Here is a 27,350-nt window from a genome sequence, read left to right as displayed (position 1 = left end):
CCCTCCCTCTCTTTTCCACTCTCTCTTCGGAATCCCTTCCCTTCTTCGCTCGCACAAGCCCCTTCCCCTAACCCCCCCAGCCCCTCCCTCTTCTCCTCTATTCATTTCCTCCTCCCCCCCTCCCCCCAGCCCTTTTCCCTTCAGCCCCCTTTTTCTTCCTTGCTTGGCTCATCCCCTCCCCCAAGTTCTTCGACTATTGATTTCCCTGCCTCCCCACTTCATCCCTTATCCTAGTTGGGGGGGGGCGTACCCCCACCCCAACTTCGCCCCGCCCCCCGAGAACGTAATTGTGTTAGCCCCTCCCCCTTTCATTCAGCGCTCTCCTATTGGCTCCTCTTCCCTAGTCGCGTGCAGGGGTGGGGGGGAGAGGAGGTTGGGGGAGGGGGTTCGGCAGGTTAGCGATCCGTCCCCTCCCCCCACTTCTCCGCGGCTCCGCCCTCCCCGCGCAGACTCCTCCCGCCTCCGGGCGGGGTCCTCCCGGCTCCTTTCATTCCCGGCCCGGACGGCGCTCCTTTCTGACCTCTGCGGGGCTGGCTCCTAGTGGCAGACTGACCGCGGTAGCGCGGAGCTGAGGGAGCCAGAGAAGAGGAAGAGGAGGAGGAGCAGGACCACGACCGAGGGGGTTGCTCCGGACCTGGGCTCGCCAAGCCAAAGCCTGCGCTCCATTTTGCAGCGGGCGCCCGGCCCGACTTCCCCGCTGGGGCATCGGTTGCAGCGTCCTACTCCCCGCCCCGCGCCAGCCGAGGCTACAAGCCCGGACACCGCCCGCGCCTCTGGCTGGAGCCGGAGCCGGAGCCTGAGCCGGAGCCAGAGCGCACCACCCGCCCGCTCCCCCAGCCCTGGGTCCTGGATCCCGGGCGCGGCTTGCCAGCCCAGTGCCCGGGACACGGGACGTCGCCGTGCGCCCCTGCCATAAGGCTGCTCTTCTCCCACCCCGGGCACCCGAGCCCCGACTCTACCCGACCTCCGATACGCACCCACTGCCCCTCGCCCCGTTTACCGGAGCCTGGGCGCTGCCAGTCTCTGCCCACGTGCGAGCGACCCAGGAAGCTGTGAGATCCCGGGCGCAGCTTGCGCCTCCAGCCGGATGCCCGCCGGCCGCCTGGACGCGGTCGCCTGGGTCTGAACTTGGCGGGACCCCTCCGAACCCTCGTTCCCGGACCCGCCGCTTGGGTTCGAACTTGGCCGGACCCCTGCCACCTCCTTGCTCCCGGCGCATTAGGACCCTGACACCGCTAGCACTCTCGGCCCCCTTAATTTGGCATTTCGGCTAGCTGGAAGCCGAGTGTCCTGTCCCAGGGCACCATCCTCTCCCGTAGCCAGCGTCCTTGGTCCGGCTCCCCGAGGGCACAGTGGTTGCAGCGGGTTCTGCCTCCCGTCCTCGCCCTCTGGGAGTCTACTCTATATGTGCCGGGGCGGCTGCAGGCGGGCCAGGCCCTCGCCCTCGGGAGAGGAGAAGAGCCGAGGCCGACTGGGCTGGTGATCCCCGCCCCAGACGGAGGCGCCTTGGGCTTGGGTAAGGTGAGCCCTCCGCACCGAGCCCTACGAGAGTACGGGACAAAGCAGGAAACACCCCGGGAAGAAGGTGAGTGTCAGCTTTGGGGTCCGGGAGCCGGGACCAGGTGCCCGGATAATTGGGGACACCGGGTACACCTCATCACCACCTCTGTTCAGGTCAGGAATACCCACATGCAGGACAATATGAGAATTCACTTTGTTGTGACAAAACCCTGGGCCTCGGTTTCCTCCTTTAAAATCGAGGCTGTTGGATTAGATGGTCTCCAAGGTCCCTTTCTGCGCTAAATCCGTCTGATGCCCAGTGCCACTCTGCACATCTCGGTCTTCCCAGTGAGAGCTAAGGGAAGACACTGAGAGGAGGAGCAGAGGAAGGGAGATTGGATTGGGGGAGAAAAGCAAAGGAGAAGAAAACGCGGAGAGACGGTGACCAGGAGGGAGAAATGACGGAAAGAGATGAGGACATTATGAAGGGAGGTAGAGAAAGGGAAGAAAAAGATGGGAGGTGAGAGAGACCAGGTATGTGAGAGCCATGAGAGGCTTTTCAGGCTTACGAAGTGCTTTTATAACCATAAGCTCTCGTTTGTTCCTCCTGGTGACTGAAGGAGATGAAGTGGTAATATCATCCCTACTTGACAGAAAGAGAAACTGAGGCTCAGAGAGGTTGATTTGCCACAATTAGTAGAAGCTAGTTGATGACTAAATGAAACCTAGATTTTCTGACTTTAAATCCAGAGTATTTATACTATGTGGTATAGCATTTATACATAGTGTTTATTTGTACATCACATATACGATGTATAAATAGTATTTATACAATGCTACCTACATTTGCCTTGTAGAAGATGAGGACATCAAGGGGAGAGGGAGAGGGCTAGATGGGGTTGGTGGTAGAAAATAAGTCCTGTTGTATCTCCAGGTTTCAGTAAGATTGTTGGCACATAATGGGTGCTTAGTAAATACTTATTGTTTGATGGTGAAGGAAGTAGGTCAATGAAAATAAGGGTGGAAGAGACCAGAGCAAAAGGGGAGAGGTTAGACGGAGACAGGGGTGGGGGCATAGCCCAGTCAGTTTTTTGAGGGCCAGGTAGAGATGGATAAAGATTATGTTCAATAGCTCTTTCCTTCCCTCTGGACACCCAGTAGATACCTGATCAATTTAAGAACCAGTATTCTAGGTGCAGCTGGAGAGACTTACCCCAGTCCTTCAGGGAGCCAAGATTCCATCAGTTGGCCTTACCATCATATCATCCTTGTGCTGTGGGTCACAGCCTCTCTCTTTTTCTCTACATTCATTAGACTGCCTTTCTTGAGGAGCTGCAGCTAACCCTTTGTTGTTGGGCCTCTTTGTGCTCATCCTTTGAGGACACACCCCGGCCATCACTGGCCCCATAAGTGACTAGCTGGAGTAGGACCTGCCAGGGCTTCAGCATCAGAGAACTTCAGCAGATATTCCTGGTGATTCTTAAATGATGGAAGAACTAGCAGCCTGCTCTTGGGGAGCTTAGTCTAGTGAGGTGGGTGGGTAGGGCAGACAAAACCCTTAAAAATGAATTACTATGTAAAACAGAATGTGAGTTACATAGTTCTCTGTGAGGTTTGGAGTAGGAATGGAGCCCAGTGACCCCTCTATGGACCTGATATTCTAGGCCTTGTGCAGTCTGACTCCAGAGTATCTTTTTTTTTTTTTTTTTTTTGTGGGGCAATGAGGGTTGAGTGACTTGCCCAGGGTCACACAGCTAGTGTCAAGTGTCTGAGGCTGGATTTGTCTTCTGGAATATCAGGCCAGTGCTTTATCCACTGCGCCACCTAGCTGCCCCCAGACTATCTTTTTTTTTTTTTTAAGTGAGGCAATTGGGGTTAAGTGACTTGCCCAGGGTCACATAGCTAGTAAGTGTTAAGTGTCTGAGGCCGGATTTGAACTCAGGTACTCCTGACTCCAGGGCTGGTGCTCTATCCACTGCGCCACCTAGCTGCCCCCAGACTTTTGAGATCTTTTGAGAAGCTTTTCATTCGGTTCCCCTTTCTGCATGTCATTCTAGGTGGCATGGCCCTGAGTTCAAATTCTGCTTCAGATACTTCATAGCTTTGTGACCCTGAGTAAGTCCGATTAACTAGCTTTCAGTTATCTCATTTGCAAAATGGGGATAATAATAGCACCTATTTTCTAGGGTTGGTGTGAGGATCAAGTGAAATTCATTTGTGAAGTGTTTAGCAAGCTTCAAAGTGCTATGTAGATACTAACTATTAATTAAATTATACTTCAAACCATTCCCCAAATAGGTAAGATGCGCATATTTTCATCTCTCTGCCCCTTCCCCTTTTTTGTCTGATCACTCAAATGTATTTCCCATCTTTGTTCCCTTCAAAGCCCAGTTCCAGTGCCCACTTATCCCTTCCTGGATGTCTTCCTTAATTTGTACACCTGCCCCAGGGATCATTCTTCCCTCTGAGGTCCCATCACATAGTCAATCAATAAGCACTTATTAAGTACTGTCTATATGTCAGATACTGTGCTGGGTATTTGGGACGGAAAGAAAGGTAAAAAAGTTCCTTCCCTCTAGGAGTTCACATTTTGATAGAGGAGATAACATCCCAACAACTTTCCCGCACTTTTTATTTTTATTTTTTGAAATAATTATCTGGGTCCAGATCCTATTTCTGAAACTTAGTTATCTGTATAACCTTGGCAAGCCTTCACTTCCTCTGAGCCCATCAGTATATATAGCACTTACCTCCCGGCATTGTTGTGAAGGTGGAAAGAGATTGTGTCTACGTAGGGCTTTGAAAGCACCATGTAATTGTCAGTTATTATTATTATGAGTTAATTTATTCATAGGATCATTAGTCTTAGAGCTGCCAGGAACCTTGAGGCTTACTGAGTCCTCCCTCTATTTATAGATGAGGAAACTGAGGCTGAGAGTGGGTGACTTGCCTAGAGTCACGCTGATAAGGAAGTGTCTGGCAGTATTTGAATCCAGGTCTTTCTGACTTCAAGCTCATTGATCTATCTCCCTTGTATTTACCCAGTACTAGTCTGACAACCCAATTTTCTGCAGGAAGCTGAAGTGGGGGAGGGAGGGATGGGAGGGTGTTAGTGTTAGACCATGTAGAGGATAGGGGTTTGGCCAGTTTGTTTTTTGTTCTGAGATTCCAGCAGGAAAACTGAGTGATAGCTTAGCCCAGGAGAGGAGGGGGCTGGTTTGGATGAGCTCTGAGCTCCTTTCCAGCTCTAAATTGATGACCCTGGTGCTCAAATCCCAGCTTATGGACCGACAAGCAAGGTAATAAGTGGGTGAGCTACTAGCTGTGTGACCCTGGGCAAGTCACTTAACCCCAATTGCCTTACTAAAAAAAAAAAAGTGGGTGAGCTCTTCAGATGTCTGAATCTGCAAGATGGGGACAGTGAAGCTTGCACCGGGGTCCTAGTGAACAAAGGGTGGGACTTAGAGTCAGGAAGCCCTAGTTCCAAGTCCTGGCCTCTGACACAAACTCCTTGTGTGACCATTGAGCAGATCACTTAACTTCCCAGTGCCCTGGGTCACCATCTTTCTCCTTGGGTCCCTAATACATAGTAAGAGATCATACATGCCTTACTGAGTCCTCCTGAGGAAAGGGTTTTCTAAAGCTGGCAAGTATTATAGAGATGGAAGTTGTTATTAGAAAGGTGGGCAATTATGAGGTCTCTCTTGTCATGGCTGCTCACTCCCGAAGCCAGCATTGACTAATTGCCTACTCTTTGCTAGATGGTGGTGGCAGTGGCGGTGAAACAAAAAACAAAACCTGCCTCTGCCCTCCAGGAGTTTACGTTCTTTTTTTTTTTTTTTTTTTTTTTTTGGTGAGGCAATTGGGGTTAAGTGACTTGCCCAGGGTCACAAGTGTCAAGTGTCTGAGGCCAGGTTTGAACTCAGGTCCTCCTGAATCCAGGGCCAGTGCTCCATCTACTGCGCCACCTAGCTGCCCCTGGAGTTTACATTCTAATTGGGAAGTAGGGTGGAAGTTATGTTGGGAAGGATTAGGAAAGGCCTCCTGTGGAAGCAGAGCCTTGAAATAAACTAGGGATTCTCAGAATGAGACATCCATTTTTGGACAAGGACAGTGTGGGAATTTGTTTTGTTCGATTATACATATTGGTTACAATGGTTTTGCTTTTCTTAAATTTTATACATTTCAAATGGGGGTGATACAAAAGGGAGAAAAGAAATGCTTGTTAATTGGGGGACAAAACTAAATCAAACAAAAAACCCCTAGGGATTCTATGAGGTGGTAATGCATTCCAGGTTTGGGGGGACAATCTGGGTAAATGGAGATTGGAACTAAGTGTGATTTATAAGGGGTGGTAAAGTGGGTGGTTGGCTGTCCTGTGGAGTTTCTGAAAGACTCGATAAGCCTGGAAAAGGAGGTCCCCCACCATCCTACTCTGACACTTTGTCTGGTATTGAGGTCATCCTGGGTTCTGGAAGCCTGCCCTCAGGGCCAACATCTCCTAGGCAGTTCCAAGCTAGCCAGGCTCTGAGTCCTGGCTTGGCATTGGAGATCCACTGCTTAGCGAACCAACCCAGGGTAGCTTTGGGGCGATGGATGTTTCAGCTACAGCAACACTGGAAGGCTCCCAGGTCTTAAGTGTGTTGGTGAAGGGAGTAGTACCTGCCAATATCCTCCAATCATGCTTCTTTGAAGCTTTAGTTATGTTATCATAGAATTACAGTCTGGATGAGACCCATCCCCTATGAAAACAAAGGCATCTGTAGACACGTGGACTCTTTGAACTCCCAGGGCCCTCGGAGATCAAGAAGACCAACCCTATCATTTTTTTGGGAGGGACTTGCCTTAGGAAACAAAGCTGAGTTGTGGCAGAACTAGGACCCAGGCCCCCTGACTTCCAGTTCAAGACACTTTCCCTGACGTGAGGGTCTTTCCTTAAGGCTTTTCTTCATTTCCTAATTATCCCACACTAGTTTATAAGGTGCCGCCCCCCCCCCCGTTTTTTTTTTTAAACAATCTGGCTGCAACATCTGGCTGGACATTATCCATCACCACCCAACTCTGTAATCCAGCCAAACTGGCCTTCTCTCTTTTTCTCACAACACACTCCATCTCTGGTCACCATTTCCTGTCCCTTGAGCCTTTGTCCTCCCCTACCCTATGCCTGGAGTGCACTCCTTCCTCACTTCCTCAAAGAGTCTCTCCTATTTTTTAAGACTCAGCTTAAGCACTCCTCCCCATTTTGGGTCTTTTCCTGATTCCTGTCAAATCCTTGGTGTTTGTCCCTCCCCAACCAACTTCAGTTTAACTATTGTCTAGATATTTGTATTGATTTGCTTTATATTTCTGCTGAATAGATATTTCTCTCCTGCATTGAAATGTAAATCTCTTTCCAGTAGAGTTTGCTTCATTCTTCTTCATTCTTCTTCATTCTTCGTACTTGTATCCTTAGGTGCCTTGCCCAGTACCCAGTGCCTAGTAGGACCTTTTATTGTTGGTTGCTTGATTATGCCTCCCTTCCCTGCTTACTCCATAGCTGTAACATGGAGGGAAGAGGAGAATCTGGGAGTAAGGGATCTTGGATTCTAGTCCCTGGGCTGTCATCAACGTATAGTGGGAGCCTGGGCAAGTCTCTCTGCTTTGACCCTCAGTTTTCTCATCCATGATGGGAGGCCTTTGGAGGGAAGAGTTCTAAAGCCTCTTCTAAGCATGAACATTTAAAAAAATTCTTACCTCACATTCTATTCCAGTCTTACTTAACTGTAGCTGCACACTGTGGCAGGGCTGGATTCTTTCCCATTCGCCAGATTACTTTATTTAGTTTATCAGGATTTGAGGTAACCTTGTGGCCTGAATTTCTTTCATAAGGGGCTGCTCCTGATATTGGGGCTGTGGTCCTTAGTCACATGATTTCCCAGGAGTCTGACTAGATTAGCCCTTGTCACTAAGGCCCTCCAGTCTTCTCCTCTCAACCACCTCTCCAAAAATAATGGTAATAATTAATAATAATAGCTATCATTTACATAGATCCTTAAGGTTCAAAAATCTCTTTGCAAATATCTCATTTAATAATAATGATAACTAACATTTATATTGTGCTCACCATGTGCTAGGCGCTGTGCTAATGCTTTACAATTATTACCTCATTTAGTCCTCACAGCAGTCCTGGGAGGTGGATGTTATTATCCCATTTTACACATGAAGAAACCAAGGGAGGCAGACTTGGGTAGGGCCAGATGGCTAAGAAGAGTCTATGGCTAGATTTGAACTCAAGTCTTTTTGACTCCAGGTCCAGTTCTTTATCAGTCGCAGAATACTTAGTTGTCTAAAAAGTGAGAGAGGAGAGAGAAGGTGTCAGAGATTCTGAGACTGAAGAATTTAGGCCAATCCCCCTTATTTTACAGATGAGGAAACTGAGGACCGGGAGAAACTTGACTTGGATCACACAGTAAAGCAGAGACTTGGACCCAAGTCTTCCCACTCCCATTCTTTTTTTTTGTTTTTTTTTTTTTTTTGCAGGGCAATGGGGTTTAAGTGACTTGCCCAGGGTCACACAGCTAGTAAGTGTCTGAGGCTGGGTTTGAACTCAGGTCCTCCTGAATCCAAGGCTAGTGCCTTATCCATTGCGCCACCTAGCTGCCCCCTCCCCACTCCCATTCTAATACCCTTTCCACTATATTACATTATCTCTTTTTGAAGGAGGAGGGGGTTTCCTTCCCATTACTTTCTAAATGTGAGAGGATATTGTGCAAGTGTCCAAATTGCAAGCACAGAGAAGGGTTTGGGTTTTGGTTTTGGGGGCGAGGTGGCCATCTTTGGTTAGGAATAGGGGAAGGGTGTATGAAGGGGAAAGCTGAACCTAGAGTCTGGCTTGGAGTCCTTAATGTCCTCCCATCCTCTACCCCATATCCAGCTCCCCCAAATCATCACGGACAAGTTCAGGGAAATTTTCTAAACCAGCACATTGGGAGGGGTTTGGGGCCCAGGACTGGTGCTCAGGGGCCTGGGGGAAGGAGCCTGGGGCTCTGTTTGATCTCCTTGGTTGTCTCTCATCTCTCCAGGAAAAGGAAACTTTTCTTGGTTTTGACAGGTGCCAGAGAGGGAGGTCCCAGCTGCCGGCTGGTTCCCTCTGGACTCCCGGTCTGGCCTCACTCCCTGGGCCCTTTCTCTACAAAGGTGTGTCCTGAATAATTTATTGCACCCCTTAGTGTGTGCTGGAGGCTCAGGAAATTGTTACATGCTCTGATAAGCGTTTCCTCTGTCCCCTGGAGAGCCAGAAGACTTGAAAACCACTCAACAAGCATTTATGAAGTGCCTCGTCCCAATTCCAGCTGAGACTTGGGTCCTAGCCCCTGCCCTGCCACTGGCTCACTGAGTGGCCTTGGGCAGTGCCATGCACAGACATGTATTAAGCACTTCATGCTGTATAATAGGTACTAGGGGAAATCCAGTTTTTCAATGAGGCCTATGTAGGCCCTGCCCTCACGAAGCTTTGTCTAGAAGAGAGATCCTTCACCTGTAGTCAGTGAATAGATTTCAGGGTCTGTAAACTCGGATAAGAAAAAAAAAATTACATCTTTATTTCACTATCTCACTGAACTTTGGCATTTCCTTCCATTAGGAATGTAGACTACAAACACGATTCTGAGAAGAATCCCAACAAATCATAGTCCTGCTTCACCAGACTGACAAAAAGGTCCAAAGTTAAGGACCCCGGACTAGAAGGAGGCTATGCCCATAACACTTGGTAGAGACATTAGAGAGGTGCCAACAAAAAGCTGTGGAAAATTGAGTGGGGGCAGGGGGGGGATCGGAGAGCAAACACCACCTCTTCTAGGAAGTCTGGAGAGAGGGGAAGTGATTCCTGGTAAAAGGAGAGAAGCGATTGGAGGGGAAATGTGATTTTATTCTAGGAAGTCCGTAAAGAGTGAGAGCAAATGATTCCAAGTATAAAGAGTGAGGTGAGCAGAGGGGAGCCAGGAGAACCAGGCTATGTTTGGGGTTTGGCCTGGCTGTGCTATGAGGGCCGGGGGGAATTGTGTGAGATAAGGCTCTAGGAAGGCCTTTACCTTGTCATATTGTGAAGAGCCTCGCACGGCAGGGATTTGGCATTTATTTAGCAGGCGAGGGGCACCCACTGAAGGAGCAGAGATCCAATAAAATAATGTATTTAATGTGAAATAATGCCAAAAGTGCTCTGCAAACTGACAGGGCTGAAAGGGACTCTAGAATTCACAATGTTATGATACAATGTAGTGAAGGTTACTCTTATATATATATATATATATATATATATATATATATATATATATATATATATATATATATATATATATATTTTAGTGAGGTAATTAGGGTTAAGTGACTTGCCCAGGGTCACACAGCTAGTAAGTGTTAAGTGTCTGAGGCCGGATTTGAACTCAGGTCCTCCTGACTTCAGGGCCGGTGCTCTATCCACTGCGCCACCTAGCTGCCCCCACCTCTATATATTTTAAAGAGTTATTATCCTGGCTGGGACAAGTCTCTGAACCAGTTTTCTCCTCTATAACATAGATAACACTAATACTCTCTGCCTACCTCATACAGTTGTTGTGAAGAAAGACCCTTAGAAATATTAGTCGTTTATTTTTATAATTGGAAAGAAACGGGATCCAAGTCCCCATCTCGTGGGAAGCTCACAGTCTTGTTGAGGAGAAAAGTACCTGGAACAAGAAAGAATAGACTCATTTGATGGGTGGTTGGGTGTACCTTGTCTGCCAGAGTTCAGAAGGGAGAGGCTTGTGGTACCTGAGGCAGTCAGGGAGGGCTTCCTGGAGGGGGTGGTGGGCTGGGCAGAGTATAAAGAGAATGTTATGAAGGAAGCCTCTGAAGCTGGAGTGAGCCTTAGGATTTTTGTACAAAGACTGATTGATTACTAGTGCCTGTCTTCAGTCAACTTCCATTCTACTAGGAAGAGTCTCCAGCAGGTTAATCCAAAGTAATTTCAAGAAAGAGGATGCAGACAGTTGGAAGTGACTGAGCACCCAAATGTGTTACTGGCATTTGGCCAGTTCGGTTTGCTGTTTTGTTTGGGGCCATATCCCTCAGGAAAACCATCTATTAAGAAGGGGAGAGGTTGATTTATGTGTTGTTGCTGGAGAAACCCCAAATTATGGCTCCTAAGGTACTTAAGGAAGTTTTGCAAAGGTTGCTTCCATCTCGAATATTCTTTCCCAACATTTTATGTCCTCTGCATCTCTCTATTTCTAATGTTATGTGTCCCTCCTAGCCCTGACATTCTGGGTTCTAAGGTCCCTTCTAGCTCTGATATTCTATGTTCTAAGGCGCCTCCCAGTTCTGACATTCTGTGTTCTATGATCCCTTCCAGGGGACAGCGAGGTGGCGTAGTGGATAAAGCACCAGCCCTGGATTCAGAAGGACCTGAGTTCAAATTTGGCCTCAGACACTTGACACTTACTAGCTGTGTGACCCTGGGCAAGTCACTTAACCCTCACTGCCCCCCGCCCCCAAAAAAGAAGAAGATCCCTTCTAGCTCTCACCTTATGTGCTCTAAGGTTCCTTCCACCTCTGACATTCTATGACTTCTGATGCTTGTCTGCAGCAGGCCATGGGGAGCTATAGCAGGTTCTTGAGCAGAGTAAGGCAGCGCAGACTGTGTTAGGAGGATGGGACTGTTTTCCCTGCCTGGCCACCCAATGTCTGGGCAAAGGATGTCTGCTCACTAAAATGAGCAGGCTGCTTTTGCCTGAGGCTCCTCCCCCCTTGGTAATTAGCAGCTGTGCTAAATGGAGAGCCCTGTGATTTGGAGCCGTATGAAGTAGTCTGCTGGCTGGCAGGAGGGTGGCATGGGAGGGGTTCCAGACTTAGTCAAGTGACAGTGTCAGACTGGGGGAGTTTACAGCACCAAAGAATCCTGCCGTCCTCAGAAGGACTGGCTCAGGCACAGTTCAGCCACTGCCCTCCCTGGGGCCAATAAGTGGATCATCCAGCACACTCAGGGCCCTGCAGGGTCACAGCTTCTTCAGGAAGTAACTGTATGTAGGCAACCAGCCTGGGCAATGGACAGTACTTGGGAGATCCTGGGGGAGACATGTAGCCCTAGGTTCTCATCCGTATGCGTATTCCCTCCATAGGGAAGCTCAGGTTCCCTGGATGACTTATGCTGTTTGATTTTGGGCCCTGTCCTTCCATAAACACTGCCCACTGGAGGCCTTCCTCATAGTCTTTTGGTTGTTCTTGGTCAGTCATTTTTCAGTTGTGTCTGACTCTTCCTGACCCCATTTGGGGTTTTCTTTTTCTTTTCTTTTTTTTTTTTTGTGAGGCAATTGGGGTTAAGTGACTTGCTCAGGGTCAAACAGCTAGTAAGTGTCAAGTGTCTGAGGCCGGATTTGAACTCAGGTACTCCTGACTCCAGGGCCGGTGCTCTATCCACTGTGCCACCTAGCTGCCCCCATATCTGGGGTTTTCTTGGCAAAGATACTGGAGTGGTTTGCCATTTTCTTCTCCAGATCAATTTTACCCATGAGGAAACTGAGGCAAACAGGATTAAGTGACTTGCCTAGGGTCACACAGCTAGTAAGTGTCTGAGGCCAGATTTGAACTCAGGAAGATGTCTTCCTAACTTCAGGCTCAGTGCTACCCCAGTCTTTTGGTATTTGGGGAATAACAGGTACTGATCATGTGTTATTCCTCACCCTTATTTCATGACTAGCCCCCAGCATTTCTTGTTCCTGCGTGTCCCTGATGACTCTCATGCCACATTTTGCATAATGTATTGCATCCTGTTGACATACACGGTCTTTCCATTGCCCTTTGGGATACCAGCAGTTTTCTTTGATTATGGTGTTTGATAGATCCCAGTCATACCATGAGGTGTGAGGTATATCGAGGATAAGGCATTTCAGTGGCAGAGAACAGCTTGGGTGGGTAGGGGGATTAGGGAGGGGACCTTTGAAAGCACAATTTAATCCAGCTATACCTCTCCCTTTTTAGTTCTGTACCCAGGTTGTTGTTTATCTGTGGTGCTTGTACAAAAGGTGCTGCTGGATTAATGCACCAGACTGCCCATTCAGCAGCACATCACAGTCTGGGCAAGAGGTCTTTTTCATCCACTTGGTTTTTCTTGTGTGGGTGGGGGAGGCTGATCTCTTTTGAATAGCCAAGAATCAACTTGAGGAGCCCCTGTAAGTTAACTAGTTGTACAGTTCAAACAAGGGCTCTCCTTGAGGACCAGACTGTTGGTTTTTGTCTTCAGTGTCTAGGAAGTGTCTGGTGCTCCAGAGCTGGATAGATATGTTTATTGAATGAATGAGTGAATAAAGGGGCTTCTACAAAATTCCATTGTCTGCAGGCAATCTAGAAGAGATGTTAAAATAAGAAAATGCAACTTGACCTCAAGGATCTCACAGTCTAGTGGGGTGGGGGGTGGGGCATAATACATTTACACAAATATACCTTAGAATGTGGAGGAGGAGGTCAGATATGAGAGAGGAGATCCCCAGCTTGGGGACATCAGGAAAGGAAGCATTGTAGGAAATGCATTGAATGAAGAATAAAGAAGAGAGAAGAGATCAAGGAAAGAAGATCTATCCCACCTCAGAGGCTTCCTGTATAAGTCCTGGGGCTTATTTCCTCATATATGAAAGGGAAGGGGGAGGCTGAACTCTGTGGCTTCCAGAAAGTCCTCCTGTTGGAAATCTGGGATCTGGTGAGATCAATCTTAGATTTGAGGGGTTGGGGGTGGTGGTGGTGAGAGAGATCAGGGAAGTCTTTATGAGCCAAGCCTTAAAGGATATGTGTGTGTGGGGGGGCAGCTAGGTAGTACAGTGGATAGAGCACTGGCCCTGTAGTTAGGAGAATCGGAATTCACATCTGGCCTCAGACACTTGACACTTACTAGCTGTGTGACCCTGGGCAAGTCACTTAACCCTCATTGCCCCCCCCCCCCAAAAAAAAATTGGTAAAAAAAAAAAGGATGAGCTGGCTGGCTATCGCTAGCAAAGGTGAATAGCAGAATGAACGCGTTCCTGTCTCAGGGAGCTTTGTGACCAAAGGAGCAGGGTCTGGAGTTTAGGGGCAGTTGAGATGTCTTGTCTGGAGTAGGTTTGGAAGGTATTGGGGGGGGGTGGGAGACAGTGGGGCATAGTAGGAGGTTAAGATGTGAAGCTAGATAGATGTCAGGAGACTCGGTTCCATGTTCCCCACCTTCTCTGGCATTCTGGAGTTTGAGGTCCTCTCCTGCTGTTGAAATATTTTTAAATGACTAGTTTAATTTTGGGGGCTGAAGCTGACTGGAGGACTAATCTGGGGACTTTTGACTAACTGGCTATCTGACTTCGTTAATTTAATGTTGGGCCGTTTATAAAGTTCCACCATACTGCTCCATTCCCAAGTTAATAAGCAAAATATTAAGAAGCCTCTTAACTAAATAATCAAAGCAGAGTTTATTTATGAGATACTATTTCAAATTAGGAATACAGGGAAATAAAATGTACAACCTGACTGCTTTCCTGCGGTCTCTTTCCACTGCATCTTTCGCACCTGCTGAGCTTGGAACTTCTTGAATACAATAAGGGCCTTAGCCGCCTCCGGCCTCAGGGCACGTTACACTTTCCCTGGTTTGTATTAAGGCCTGTAACCTTCTGTCTGTCTGCTCTGTCAGTTTGCCCTTCGGCCTCTCTTTTGCCTGCTCCTAGTCCTTGTAGCCCCGCTTCTAGTCTCCAATCTTTGCCGTCTCCTCCGCCGCCTCTTGACCTCTTCTTGTCCGTGGGAACCCCTGAGTCTTGTCTATCTAGTCCGTCCTCAGCCTGTCCTCTAGTCTGTCTTTCTTTATCTAGTCCGTCTCCTTTCCTCCTTTTTCTAGTCCGTTTCTTTTAGGCAGCCCTTCTAGTCTATCTAGTCTCCTTCCTTTCTTTTTTCTATCTAACTCCCAGGTCTATATATACCTTTTCTTCTCTCCACTCAAATCTTGGGGCTTCCTTGCCCCCACAGACCAAGCTAATCCACCAGCCAGAGCTGCAGCTGGTGGGGGGGGGTGTGTGTGCTCTCGAGCCTTATGCCTCAGCACAGGCCATCCGGGATCCTTCAGATAGCTCCGCTCAGGTCGGAGCTGGGGGCTTTTTTTCCCCCCCAGCTGTCTGACCTGGGGTCTTGTATAGCCCACGGGGCTTTTTCACTCAGCTGAAGCTGAGGAGGAGGGGGAGAGACCCTGAGGGCCTAAGGCTTTCCAATCTCAGCCTAAAGGTAGGGTCCCCAAATCAAAATAAATTTCCACACTGCCCTGATATTTCAGAATTCTAATGGTGCCAGGTTGATCATGCTAAGTGCTGGACAGTAGGTCAGAATCTAAAGGCTATGTGTAGTCAGAGGAGAGAGAGAGAGGACTCTGGGCAGAGGTGGTCTGCGAAGACTTCTTGGAAGAGGTGGGGCAGATTCTGAGAAAGAGAAATTTGCCATCCATCCAGGTTCTCTGAAACACACCCCTGCCTGGAAGAATTGCTGGAGAACTGCTCTGAGGGCTGAGCGGGAGCTGTCCCAGCAACAGAGGCTTGGCGAGATGTTCATGTGACCTGACAGGGGGAGGGGAGGGAAAGAGGTGTTTTTCTTTTCCCTCTTGGCACTTTTCAGTTCTTATCAGAGTGAATGACCCAGCTACCAAGGAGTGGCCCATCAGGCCTTAAAGGGGAAGGGGGCTGTGTCTCTCCCTCATCCACTCCACAGCCTCTTCACACACCGCCCCCCATGAAATCCAGGCTGAGCCTCATATGGAAGAGGAGATCCCCTATAAAAAATTCCTGTGTCTATGAAACCAGGCAGGGAGGAGACATGGAAAGGAAGGGGCAGCAGGGCTGGTGGGAAGGAAGGGAACAAAGGGAAGAATGGAGGCCAAGGGTCTGGTGGGGCCGTATTGGGCTTCTTGGCCTTTGAAGCTCTCAGGTCTAAGTGAGAGATAGATGTGATTATGAGAAGGACCCTCAATCAGAGGGTTTGAATCAAGTTCATGTTCTGCCACTGACCTGCTCAGTGACCTTGGGCAAGTCATTTTCCTTCTTTGAAGCCTTGGTTGCCTCATCTACAAAATGAGGGGGTTGGCCTTGGCCCCCAAGGCCCCCTTTCCTATAACTATTGCCCCCTTTTTAGAGCTTGATAGGAAACAGACTGAATCAATTGCTCCCAAGGTCATATAACAAGTGTGAAAATATTTTTGATGACTATCCTAATTTGAGGGGCTAATCTAACTGGAGGACTAATCTGGGACTTTTGACTGTTTGACTATCTGACTGCTGTTAATTTAATGTGGGCCGTTTATAAAGTTCCACCACACTGCTCTACTCCCAAATTGATAAACTAAAGATTAAGAAGGCTCTTAACTAAATAATCAAAGCAGTTTATTTATGAGATACTATTTAAATTAAGAATACAGGGAAATAAAATGTACAACCTGACTGCTTTCCTGCGGTCTCTTTCCCACCTGTTGATTTTTGAACTTTTTTAATACAATAAGGGCCTTAGCCGCCTCCGGCCTCATGGCACATTATACTTTCCCTGCTCAGCTCCTTTCTTCTAACTCCACCTGTGCCCTTTCACTTTGTAAATCCCCCTGCTTCTAACTTTCCTCTCCTCACTGCCACTGCTGAACCCCTGTGTTTCTCTCTCACCGACCTTCTGTCTGTCTGCCCTTTGGCCTCTCTTTTCCCTGCTCCTAGTCCTTCTCATCTTCTCCTGCGTCCTTGTAGCCCTGTCTCTACTCTGCCAAGCTCCAACCTCTCTAATCTTGTCAGCCCTCGCTTGACCTCTTCTCCTCTCGTCCGCCTGAACCGCTCCGTCCTTGTCTGCCCCCCTTGCTGTCTAACTCCCAGGTCTATATATACCTTTTCTTCTCTCCACTCAAATCTCGGGGCTTCTTGCACCCACACACCAAGCTAATCCGCCAGCCAGGGCTGCGGCTGGTGTGGGGAGGGGTGCGCTCCAGCTTCGCGTGCCTCAGCACAGGCTATGCCAGAGCCCAGCATCTCTCAGATACCTCCGCTCAGGTCAGAGGGAGCTGGGGCCTTATTCCCCCCAGCTGTCTGACCCGGTATCTTGCACAGTCCATGGGGCTTTCTGGCTCAGTTGACCCTGAGGGCCTAAGGCTTTCCAGTCTCAGCCCAAAGGTAGGGTCCCCAAATCAAAATAAATTTCCACACAAGGTAGAGGCAGAGAGGGGTCTATGGAGGGGCTCTGCTTGCCTCTGGGCTGAGGATCCCTCCAGGTGACTCAAGGAGTCTAGACTCTGACCCCACTGAGGGTAGACACTAAGCATTCAGCCTCATCAGTAGGAAGTTACAACAGCAATAACTGGTACTAATCCAGCAGAACACTTTCCTTGAGATGACCCAGTCCATTATTAAATTGGGTAGTGCAAGAAGTGTTTATCCCATTTTACAGAGAGGAAACTTGAGGTTCTCAGTTAAGTCACTCGTAGCAAGTATCTGGGGTGAGATTTGAACTCGGATCTCCTGACTCCCAAGCCAGGTCTCTTTCTATTATACACCACAAGAGAAGAATGTGGTGGAGTGGAAAGGGCATTGGGTTTGAACTCGGACCCTCTGTACAGCTACTCTCAGGCCTCAGTTTCCTTATTTACAGCATTAGAGAGAAATGCCTTGACTGACTGAACAATGCATGTTCTTGGGCAAGTCCCCTGTACTCTCTCACCTCTGGGACTTGACTGAGTTCTGTAATGACAGGGCCAGGTCTTATTCCCCCGGCCTCCTGTGGTCCTGTGCGGGGTGGGCCCTAGTGTTGAGGACTCCTTGAAAGATTGAGTGACCAAAGGCAGAGGTAGGTATTGGTGAGACCCTTGTTCTTGGAGTCCAGATCTTTGAATTCCTAGCCATGAGCCTTAGTTTCTCCCACATCAAATGTGGGGGGGTGGGGTGGGGGGGTGGGGTGAGAATCCTGGCAGTGCATCCTCCCCCTCCAAGGTATTATGAAGAAAGCACTTTGTAGACCTTCAATTGCTATTGACATGAGAGTTATTTTTGTTAGAGAGTCTTGAAAACCAAACTTTTTTTAAGCTACACAGACTACAAATGGCCATTGGCAGCCAGACTCAGGACTCTTAGACCCTCTCTCCCCACCCCTGCTATTGGAATACAGAATAAACAGCTGGTAATCTCAACCTTCAGTCCCACCCTGAAGTGAAGATGAAAAATAGGCCCCATTTTTCTGGTACCTCATAGTTCCCAAAGTACTTTTTCCACTTTGACCTTGTAAGGTAAAGATTAGCAAGTAAGGACCAAGTATTATTGTCCTTATTGAATGGAAGAAGAAAGTGAGGCTTGGGGAAAAACAGCAAAACCATTGGGTCCTAGATCTAGAACTGTAATGGAATTCTAATGCCTGTAATTTACAGCTGAGGAAACTGAGGCCCAAGGACATTAAGTGATTGGCTCAAGGTCACACAGGTAGGTGGGACTTTCTCTTATATCAAACTCTTTCCCCAAATTGCTTTCCTAAGGTAATCCATCTAGCTTGTGGGAGGTAGAGTCAGATTTTGAAATCAGGTCTCCTACTTTCCTGTCCAATTTTTTTTTCCACTCCAACACAAGCTAAAACCATTCTTGATCTGTTTCCAGTACCAATAATTGGGATTTTGCCATAATTGTGCCTGTGCTTTGACTTGACCTTGTGCCTTGTTCTCTGTATCTCTCTCTTTTTGAGGCAATTGGGGTTAAGTGACTTGCCCAAGGTCACACAGCTAGTACATGTCTGAGGTTGTATTTGAATTCAGGTCCTCCCCTGACTCCAGGGCCAGTGCTCTATCCACTGTGCTACCTAGCTGCTCCTACCCACTATCTCTTGTCCTCTGGTGCTTGGGAGACAGGGAGGAGACCTTCCTTGGTCAGCAGCTCATGAACAGGAGTCATGCCACTTCTATTCAGCCTTCCTTCTGCCCATGCCTTCACCCTCTGCTAAGACCTGCCTTATAAGGGTTGGTTGAAGGACCTGGGACTATTTTAACTGGATAGAGAAGACTTCAGTGGTATGTGCTCAATGTCAGGCTTGTTCTTCCCTGCCCTAGGGGCCAGTAATGGGCATGAATTGCAGAAAGGCAGATTTTGGTTTGATAGAAAGCAGGGGGGGCAGCTAGGTGGCTCAGTGGATAGAGCACCGGCCCTGGATTCAGGAGTACCTGAGTTCAAATCCGGCCTCAGACACTTAACACTTACTAGCTGTGTGACCTTGGGCAAGTCACTTAACCCCAATTGCCTCACTAAAAAAAAAAAAAAAGAAAGAAAGAAAGAAAGCAGGGTTTCCTAAAAGTTAGGGCTCTCCAGAAGTGGAATGGCTTCAGGAAGGAGGGGGTTCCCCATCAGTTGGGGAGTTAAAGTGGAAGCCAGCTGACACTTCCTTGTAAATGGGTTACCTGTTTGGGTATGTGTTGGGCTAGATCAAGCCAGAGTTCAACCAACATTTCTGAAGGTCCCGTATGTGTCAGGCACTGTGATAAGTGCCAGATGACTAGATAATAGCAGAGGTCCCAGCTCTCTCACTCTGTGACCCTGTGTGTGCCCACCAGGACTGCAGCTGGGGTCTGCCTATAGAACCTTTGAGGGTCATTGGTCTCTGGCGCCAGATACCCACGGGCAGCATGGCTCTGCTTCCCAGAGTACAGGACTTGAGTTCAATATGTGACCTTGACCAAGTCAACTTCCCATAGTTTCTGTAAAATGAGGGGATTGGAAGACATGCTTCTCTCCCTGCACCTCCCCCCTCACATTCTCTGCTTCTCCCTAGTATTCTTTGAGACGTGCCCTGTGCTGCTGGGGCTGCCAGACTCTTGGTTGCCTGAGTCTCAGCTGTGAGAGTTTTATGCAATCATTCCTAAATGGGAGAAGGTGGGAAGAACAGGTGCCCTAAAGGCGAAGCTGACCTGTGGGGTATTATGGGAATGGTTAGAGTGGGCAATGAATTTCCTGATCAGTAGCTAGAAGGGATTCCTTTTTGCTAGTTCCTTGGTATGGAGTTTTGCTTTTGTTTATCAGTTGTGGGGTCCACTCTTCCCCCTGGATTAGCAGCCTGCCTGAGATGAGGTAGCTAGACATTCAGTCATACTTTGACCTGCTAGAATGGCTTGTTCTGTGGGGCAGCACAACTCATCATTTGGGGATGGTGAGGCCTTGGATCAAGAGCTGGAGTCTTTGAGGCCCTTCCCCTGTGGCTGAGGATGCCTTCGTGCTAGTAAATGTTTAACAACCCTTTTTTTTTGGTGAGGCAATCAGGGTTAAGTGACTTGCCCAAGGTCACACAGCTAGTAAGTGTCAAGTGTCTGAGGTCAGATTTGAACTCAGGTCCTCCTGAATCCAGGGCTGGTGTTTTATCCACTGTGCCACCTAGCTACCCCACCACCATTTTTCTTTTTTAAAAGAAAAAGTGCTGCGGGAGATAATTTTAAGTCAAATTTGCATTAATAACATTTTCCCCATTGCTTTAAATTTAGACAATCAACACAACAATAAATCAGGCCCTGGTTTGTAGCATTTGCCAATTTACAAGCTATAAATTGTTCATATGGAAAATTCAGCGATGGGCTGGCTCCCATCACAGTGCTGAGGTGATTGGCTTTCGTTTCTGCTAATCTCTTTTGGTTCTCACCCGTAATTTTCAGATTCCAGAGACTTAAATATGGAATGTCAGAGCTGGAAGGGACATTGGAAATCACCTATTCCAACATCTACTATAAAACAGGAAGAAACTAAGCAGTCCAGTCTATCAATAAACATTTTAATAAAACAAAAACAAAAGGAAAAAGAAAAGAGAAAGAGAAACAATCCCTGCCCAGAAAGAATTCCATTCTCTTGGAGGAGACGTACAATACAGATTTTTTGAGGGGGATGGGGAGGCTCCAGAGGGGAAGTGATTCAGTCCGAGGTCACGGAACACCAGTGATTGAGGTGAGGTAGCCCACCTCCCCTCCAGCAGCCAGCACAGGATGGGGGCAGTGGGTCAGGAAGGTTTATCTGTGCTGCTTTCCCTGCAGATGGGGCCCAGCACCACCCGGGGTTGAGGGTGACGAGGCTAGACGGAGTCAGGCACCCTGGTTATACTCTGAGAGCTGATGGGATTTCAGCATCCCACAAACAATGTACACGTTGTTGAATGAATCTTGACACTGAGGCTAGTTCTTTTTAAGAACAAAAAACAAAAACATGACAACAACCCACTCTTCTGTGTTCTACTTTATACTTTTATCTGGGAGAATATTTGTATGACTGGAGGCATTTGAGCTCCTTGTCACTCTCTGGGCTTGGGAAGGAGAGAGCCCCGGCCGGGACTGAGTCAGTTCAGTTAATCCTTGTTGTTTGGAATTGTAGCTTTGGTTTGGGGACTGGCTGACCAAGTGACCTCGGGTAGGTCACCTCTGAGACTCCTCTACAGAATGGGGGAGGTGGAGTTAGACTAGATCCCTTCCAGCTCTGAACATCCTACAAGTTCAGTAGGGCTGTGAGGCTGGGACGTCAGGGTTCTAACAGTTCTTCTCTAATCTTCCAATAGCACATTCCTAGGGAGATGGGGCAAGGCCAGCCTTTCTCAAGAACTCAAGTTATTCCTCTGGAAAATGAGGATATTAAGCCCTGCCTCCTTTCTTCCCAGAGCTACTATAAAGAAACAGGGAGATTATGGCTAAGGAAAGGCCTTAGAAGTCATGACGTGAGAGGTTACCCTGCTGGTATCCCCTCATCTTTATCCTTCCCACCTATGCATGGAGATGGTATGGTAATAATAATACTAATAGCTAACAGTTATATAGCACTTACTAGCTGCCAGGCACTGTGCTAAGTGATTTACAGTTATCTCCTTTTTTTTTTTTTTTGGTTTGTTTGTTTGTTTTGCAGGGCAGTGGGGGTTAAGTGACTTGCCCAGGGTCACACAGCTAGTAAGTGTTAAGTGTCTAAGGCCGTATTTGAACTCAGGTCCTCCTGACTCCAGGGCCGGTACTCTATCCACTGGGCCACCTAGCTGCCCCCAGGAGGCGTTTACTTTAGCTGAAGTGAATGGTATGTGCACTGGGGAAGGTGTGATGTTCATAGACTTTGGGAGATCACCAAGCCCTGGAAGCCTAGCATAGGAATGGATCTGAGAACGTAAACTCTCAGAGCTAACAGGAGAGACCTCGGTGTGGGGATTGTCAGAGCTGGAAGGGACCTTAGGGAGACCTAGGCCAGTGCACTCATTTCAGAGGAGGAAATGGAGGGTCAGAATGGGGAAGTGGATTTGTCCAGGAAAAGATGATGAGGTAATGACTTCTTAGGCAGTGAAGGTAATCTCTTTCACTTCTGTAGTCTTCTTTACTACAACCTCGTGAAGTAGGGAATACATGTTTTCTTAGGCCTATTTTATAGATGAAGAAGCTGAGGTTCAGGTGAAATGACTTGTCAGAGGTCACACGATCTGAGTGGGGATTTGAACTCTGAACAGGGATAAGACCAAGCTCATTGCTCTATAAGCTTAATTGGTTCGGCACACTTAATGGGTCTGCAAAGCTCGGCATAGGACTTAATCTCTAACTAGGGAGGGAGAGTGATGTAAACCTGAGCTCTTGGTGTTACCGAGTCCCTGATGTTCCTTCCTGGATTTGAGCCTGTGCCCGTCAGGCCCTTCCTGCTCAGCTGGGCTCCTGGGCTGTGGCCAGCCCTATCCCTCTCCTGTGGCTGCCCTCGCTCCCTTGTGAATGGGCATCCCTCCTTGGAGTAGGATACCCATGACTCAGTCCTAGAATTCCTCTTCCTCTTGGTAATAACACCAATCACTGTTTACAAATGGCCCAAGCTGCCCGAGTGGAGACACAGAGATTAGAGCAGAGTCGCAGCCCCGGCCTTCTGGAGCTAGCTCATAGACCATAGGATGGAAGTAGACACAGAAAACTAGAATCTGCACTGGGGCATAAGTGTGTAGTAGCAGGGTGGGGGCAGGGAACCAGCATTTCTTAAAGGCCCAGGATATGCCAGGAGCTGTCGTTAAACACTTTACAGATCATCTCAGAGGGGTGAACAAAGTATTAGGGGAGCAGTTGTAAAGACAGTGGGATCAGGGGGAAAGCTTCTGTGAAATGGGTCTGGGGGACATCCCTGGGCCCCAAATAAAAGTTGATTCAGAAAGGACTTAGGACTAGAACAGTCTCTTGTGAAACTGCTTCGGTGTGATAAGATAACATGACACTTTGAGGCTTATAAAGGGCTTAGACTTAGAACTGGAGGAGACCTTCCCAGTCATCTCTCTCATTTGGCTGTGGAGGAAGCTGAGGCCCAGGGGTGTCAAGTGACTTGCTCAGAGTTGCACGGATCATGAATGTCCAAGGCAAGACTTGAACCCAGGGTCTTTGATGCCACAGCCTTACCATTGTACCACCACTGTTGTCATCCCTCTGGGTCCTCCTCAGCAGAGGTCTGTGAGGTAGGCAGCGTGGTCACTGGTTATTCCCATTTTATAGATGACAAAATAGAGGCCCAGACTGATGAAGTGACAAAGGGTCATACGTGGAATCACTTAGTGGTGGGGCCTCACATTGGATGGATGATGGATCCAGGACTCAACCTAGATCCCCCGTGTCCTTTCCCCTATATCATCCTGCCTCTTGTATGTTTATATCCCCTCCATGCCTTCCCTACTGGCCTGCCTCATTGCCTGAAATTCTACCATTAAAGAAAATGTCTTCTGGGGTTAAGATCTGGTCCCATTTAATATTCTCATCCTCCCATGGGGAGTAGAACCCAGGGAGAAACTTGAGTGGCAGAAGACCTTGCACATAGCAGGTGCTTAGTAAAGTCATAGCAGCCTGGACCTGAAAGCTTCGTGAAACCTTGGTGGTCAAGGCCAGTCTCTCATTTTAAAGGGGCCTGGGAGGAGGAACTGAGCCTCAGTGGGGAAGTGATTTGCCCCAGAGCAAGGCAGGGACTCACCCAAACCTTCTGATTCCTGGCCTAGTACAGTCTTAGGGTTCCTGTGTTATTGACTTGAGTTAACCATTCATCAGAATTTAGCAAGTAACTACTAATGCTGACTGTGGGCCTGGCCTAGTGCTCTGGTAGTTGAGGGAGAGACAGATAAGGCCTAATTCCTGCCTGCACAATATAGTGTGCGTGGGCATAAGATACATATAGAGATAACTGAAATACAAGCTAATCGCATCAGAGAGGGGCCAATAAAATGCTTTTTGCCTGGGGGGAAGGGTGCTTTGGATGCCATCTTCAACTAGTTAAAACAGGGAAGACTTTCTGGAGGAGGTGGCACCTAAACTGGGCCTAGGGAGAGGTAGAAGGAGAGGGCAGTGCAGGCAGGGCACAGAGGGGATGGAGGCAGAACTGAATGTGGGGAATGATGAATCCAGTTTGGTGAGATGAGAATAGACAGGGAGAGGAGTAGTGAGAAATGAAAGCTTCAGATGCTAGGCTGAGGCATGATGGGAGAACACAGAATGCGAGAACTAGAAGGAGCCTTAGAACAGAGGATGGTCGAGCTGGAAGGGGTCTGAGAACATAGACTGTCTGAGCTGGGAGGGGCCTCTCTTTCCATGGAGGATGTCAGTCAACAAGCATTTATTAAGCTCTACTGTGTGTTAGGCATAGGGATAAGGGATGGACCTGTGATTTCATAAATATATAGGGAACTGTAGTTGGCCCTTTCTCTGTAACTCTTAATTAAGAGAGTTGTCTAGGGGGCAGCTAGGTGATGCAGTGGATAAAGCACTAGCCTTGGATTCAGGAGGACCTGAGTTCAAATCCAGCCTCAAACACTTGACACTTACCAGCTGTGTGACCCTGGGCAAATCACTTAACCCTCATTGCCCCAGAAAAAAAAAAAAGTTGTCTAGAACACAAGTGTTTAGTGAGTTAACCAGGGTCACATAGGTTGTATGTGTCAATGACCATTTGTCTATCCACTATCTTAAACTTTTTTCACTCACAACCCCTTTTCTCCTGAAAAATGTTTACATGATCCCAGGTATATAGGTATATAAAATAGGCATACAAATCAAACATTTATTTTTCACAACCCCCAAATTCAGTTACGTGACCCCATATAGGGTCACGACCCAAAGTTTAAGAAGCTAGGCACTGGGGGCAGCTAGGTGGCACAGTGGATAAAGTGCCAGCCCTGGATTCGGGAGGACCTGAATTCAAATCCTGCTTCAGACACTTGACACTTACTAGCTGTATGACCCCGGGCAAGTCACTTAACCCTTATTGCCCCACCCCCCCCCAAAAAAAGAAGAAGAAGAAGCCAGGCACTATGTCATGCTTCCCTTCTAGTCATAGGTGAAAAAAAAAGATTAAAACTCAAAGCTTGGGGACTGGGGAAAGTGGTTTTAGAATGAAGAATTTCAGAGCTGGAAGGGCTAGAACTCAGAATGTCAGAGCTGGAAGGGCTAGAACTCAGAATGTCAGAGCTGGAAGGGCCCTTTAGAAATCTTGGCCAATCACCTCATTTTACAGATGGGAAAACAGATTAAGACGTAGCTCAGCTGAGGTCCCGGTGGGTAGTGGGAGGCCACTGGAGGATTCTGAGCAGAGAAGAGTCACCAGAAGGATTTATTGGGTCAGCTTAACCAGGTAGCCTTGAGATGGCTCAGAGAGGGAGAAGTGAAGGTTCTGGGGCACTGTTGGGGAAGGATACCTTGGAAGGATGGATGACCCCCCCCCACACACACACACACCCCTTTCCAGGGATGCTATGGGCCATCCAGCTCCCTGCTTTAGGGAAAGTAGAAGACAGACCAGGAGATACATAGAAACTCCCTGAAAGTTTCATTTGAAGTACATTTCTTTTCCTCCTCACCTCTATATTCCCCCCTCCCACCACTCTACCAATCCACCCACCCCACTTGTTTCCATGACAACTCCTTAAGCTCCCTTGTCACAGCTGGTTTATCTTGGAGGTCCAAAGAACAGTGGTTATCAGAATGTTGATGTCAAGGGAGCAAATGTCCAGGAATGGGGAGTTGGGGGGAGGGGCTTTGGGTTAGGATAGAAAGTCTAGGGGCAGCTCAGGACTCGGCCCCTTACAGGCCCCTCTGTGCTTGCAGATTCACATCCACAGGAGCAGGTGGGGATGCAGGAGTCACTGGTGTCCACACAACAGAGCAGTAGGAAGTAAATGGAGACGGGCCCCCGAGGGCCAGGCATCTGTGAGAAGAGAGGAGCCTTCTCACCCAGGGTGAGGAGCTCATTGTATGTGTCTGTGTCACTGAGGCCATTTCTGTCTCTGCGACTGTGTGTCCCTCTGCCTTTGTCTGATCACTAATTTGTATGCTGGCTAGGAAACATTCCTTGCGTTTCCCCTTTTTCCATAGGAGAAAGAGAATTAAGGGAGTTTGAGCAAGCTCAATTCTAGGCCACGGTATGATGCAGCTGTTTTAAAAAAGTGGGGCGGGGGGGATTTGATCTCAGGCTACATGAGTAGAAGTTTAATGCCCAGATGTGTGGTTATTGTGGAAGGAGCCTGGGTTCAAATCTCATCTCTGCAGCATACTTCCATGTGACCTTGGGGGAAGTCTTGGCCCCTATCTGGGCCTTAGTTTTCTTCTTTGTAAAAATGGGGATTTGAGGTGTTGATAATATCCAAGTCCCTGCCTCCTTTCCAGGGTTGTTGGGAGAGTCAGATGAGAAAGTGGATGGAGAAATGCACTGCCCACAGAGGGTTTGTTTGGGAACACAGGGAGATCTCATGTGATATGGAGGAAAGAGATTTGGGCCTGGAGTCAGAAGCCTTAGATTCCACTTTGGGCTTCATCTCTCAACTCATTGAAAGCTGCGGTTTTGGGCTGCCAGCTTGGTGAGAAAAGCAGTGGACTTGGAGTCAGGTGCTTTGAGTTCAAATCCCACCTAAAACCCTCTTTTCTTGTCTCCAAAATGCTACCACCCCATACCTCATGGGCTGACCATGAAGACAGACACTCCTTTTTAAATCTTAAAGTGTTAGAGAAATGTGGATTAGGCTGTTGTCATTAAACTGGGAGGTGCCTCTGCCCTCATCAGTCTCCATGTGGAGTATAATGTATGACTCTGCTGAATTTTGGAATTACAGGCCACGGGGTCAGATCCCAGACCCGCCATTTACAATCTGTCTGACCACTGGACAGTCACCCTGGCTGGGCCTCAATTTCCTCATCCATAAAATGAGGCGGTTGGACTCGATGACCTCCAAGCTCTGTTGTAGCTTGGAATCTGTTATCCTATAGCCTAGGTTTGAGTCCCTGGTCCGTCACTTCATCTTGGAATCTTGGGCACCTTGGAGTGGAGTCTTCCTCTTATCTTCTGTCCGTCTTGCTCAAGCCTAGTTATTTAATGTTGTCTCTCCCACTAGACTGGGCTCCTGGAGCTTGGGGGGGGGGGGGGCCTGCCTTTTGTCTTTCTTTGTATCCTTGTTGACAGGCTGATTCTTTCTGGGAGGGGGGTTGGACTAGAAGTTTTTAAAAACCCTGTCCAGGAAAAATGAATGTTAACATTTTTTTTGCATGTAAATGGAAAACATTTAACAGGTGGATGGAGTTCCAGGCTTGGAGTCAGAAAGACTCATTTTCCTGAGTTCAAATCTGATCTCAGAGACTCGCTAGCTATATGGCCCTGGGTAAGTCACTTCACCCCGCTTACTTCCATTTCCTCATCTATAGAACGAACTAGAGAAGGAAATGGCAAACCACTCCAGTATCTTTGCCAAGAAAATCCCAAATAGGGTCATGACTGAAATGACTGAAAAACAACAAAATAAAAGTATATATTAAAAAAGAACACCTTTGTTTAGCTCTTAATCCTGTGATCCTCCTAAAAGATGGAGAATGCCCAAAGGAGTTTTTGATCTTCCCAAAA

The 27,350-nt window shown here is 48.0% G+C and overlaps 1 protein-coding gene across 9 annotated transcripts in view; it reads left to right on the top strand.

Annotated features, from left to right (window-relative positions):
• The first annotated feature begins 394 nt into the window (after positions 1 to 394).
• The window catches only part of GDPD5 (glycerophosphodiester phosphodiesterase domain containing 5), a 181,352-nt gene continuing 154,396 nt past the window's right edge, over positions 395 to 27,350 (top strand). For 2 of the 9 annotated variants that reach the window (XM_043992795.1, XM_043992792.1), the window contains exon 1: positions 397 to 1,585. The gene's annotated coding sequence lies outside the window, so the exon portion shown is untranslated. Of the gene's footprint in view, positions 1,586 to 1,663; positions 2,035 to 25,567; positions 25,699 to 27,350 lie in introns of those variants that run through there. The other 7 variants (XM_043992786.1, XM_043992787.1, XM_043992788.1 and 4 more) reach the window with 6 other exon arrangements.

Source organism: Dromiciops gliroides, chromosome 3 (genome assembly GCF_019393635.1).
Source record: "Dromiciops gliroides isolate mDroGli1 chromosome 3, mDroGli1.pri, whole genome shotgun sequence".
NCBI lineage: Eukaryota > Metazoa > Chordata > Mammalia > Microbiotheria > Microbiotheriidae > Dromiciops > Dromiciops gliroides.
The sequence above is the reverse complement of the archived record's forward strand: the minus strand, read 5'-3'. Positions and strand labels throughout refer to the sequence as shown.